A 1989-nucleotide genomic window follows, 5' to 3' on the forward strand; every position below is an offset into this window, starting at 1 on the left:
TAGAGGACTGCGATAAATATATATGAATATATATTTTTATAATATTTAAAGACTTAAAAGTTAACAAAACTATTTTAATTATGTTGAAGATATAAATAAATAAATTAAAATAAAAAATATTAAAAAAAAAAAATGCTTAATCAATAATACAAATAACATAATAATATATTACACCTAAAATAAATATATATTATAATATTAATTTATAATATTAAACAGTATTTTATTATAATCTAATGTATGATTATATCATATTTTTAGGTATCCAGCATCTGGAAATACGTTTTCTGATTTGCATTACATTTTTAGATTGGGTATATCTACAATCAGCAAGATAGTAAGAGAAGTTTGTTCAAAATTATGGAATATTTTAAAAAATAATTATCTTTCAAAACCAAATGAAGAAAAATGGAAGTCAATTCCAAATGGTTTTGGAAAAACTGCTCAATTTCCACATTGTCTAGGGGCAAACATATTCGTGTTCAGAATTTCCCAGATAGTGGATCTATGAATTTAAATTATAAAAATTACTTTTCCATAGTTTTGATGGCAATAATTGACTCGGATTATAAATTTATTTACGTGGATATAGGAGCGTATGGTAAAGACTGTGATTTTGCAGTATTCAAAGAAACTGTGTTTTGGAAATTAGTCGAGACAAACAAGTTGCATATACCACATATGCTGAATCAGTTATCACAAATTACAATCTACTATATGTTCTAGTAGGTGACGAGGCGTTTGCTTTGTCTACAAATTTACTAAGACCTTATGGAGGCAAAAACCTATGCATAAAAAAACGTGTATTCAACTATCGTCTCACAAGAGCAAGAAGATATGTGGAATGTGCATTCGGAATTTTGGAGAATAAATGGCGAGTATTGCACTGACCATTAAATGTTTCCAATAAATTTGCTAAAGACATCGTAAAAGCATGTATTATACTGCACAACGTTGTACGAGAAAGAGATGGATTTCGTACTAAAGGAGAACAAATCATACATAGAGGATGTCATGGACTAAATGATTTGGAACGTATACCAATACATGGTAGAGGAGGGACAAATGCAAATTATATACGAGACAGTCTCGCAAATTATTTCATAAGCCCAGCTAGAGAATTACCCTGGCAGTTAAATAAAATCTAATAATTGTAAAAATCATTCGAGAATATAAATAAATATACAGATATGACAGGTTTTTCTTATTTTAATATTTCGTAAAAGTATTTGGTATCAAATCACAGGTATTAAACACGCCGTCAGGGGTACTTCAGGGAGGCCATCTTTCCCCATTACTTTTTATATTGTTTATTAATGACATAAAGAAAGTTATTCGCCACAGTAAATTCTTACTATTTGCAGATGACTTAAAGCTATTTCTAGAAATTCGCTCAGTACATGACTGTCAATTACTTCAAAATGACTTGTGGGCACTGGACGCCTGGGCTGTAAATATTGGTTTGGATTTTAATGTCTCCAAATGTTGCTCAAAAGCTTTTTATAGAAGTCGGACTCAATTGGATTTTAAATACTTACTTCGTGGAACCTATCTTGTTATTGAATCGAATACTGTGAAAGACCTCGGAGTTTTCTATGATAGTAACTTAAATTTTCATAACCATATAGATGCGACATGCGGTAAAGCTTTAAAAGCTCTTGGATTTCTTAAGCGGTTTGTAACGAATTTAAGTTGATAACTCCACTAAAAGCCTTATATTGTGCGCTCATCAGATCTATTCTTAAATTTTCTGTAATTATATGGAACTCTCACAACATAAGCAATATGAATCAACTTGAAAGAGTCCAACGGAAGTTTTTGAGTTTTGCAGCATATCTATTAAATATTGAACATAGACCTCATGATTATGATGCAGTAATAGATAGGCTAAGCTTACAGTCTTTGGCCGATAGACGTATCACCATTAACAAGGTCTTCCTAGTCAAACTCATAAATGGATCGATCGACTGTCCTGAACTTCTATCCAAA

The 1989-nt window shown here is 30.6% G+C and overlaps 1 pseudogene; it reads left to right on the plus strand.

The window, feature by feature from the left end:
* The first annotated feature begins 546 nt into the window (after positions 1–546).
* Positions 547–1148, plus strand: LOC112691298 (annotated as a pseudogene).
* Positions 1149–1989: the final 841 nt, after the last annotated feature.

Source organism: Sipha flava, unplaced genomic scaffold (genome assembly GCF_003268045.1).
Source record: "Sipha flava isolate LNK unplaced genomic scaffold, YSA_version1 592_pilon_pilon, whole genome shotgun sequence".
In the NCBI taxonomy this organism is placed as follows: Eukaryota; Metazoa; Arthropoda; class Insecta; order Hemiptera; family Aphididae; genus Sipha; species Sipha flava.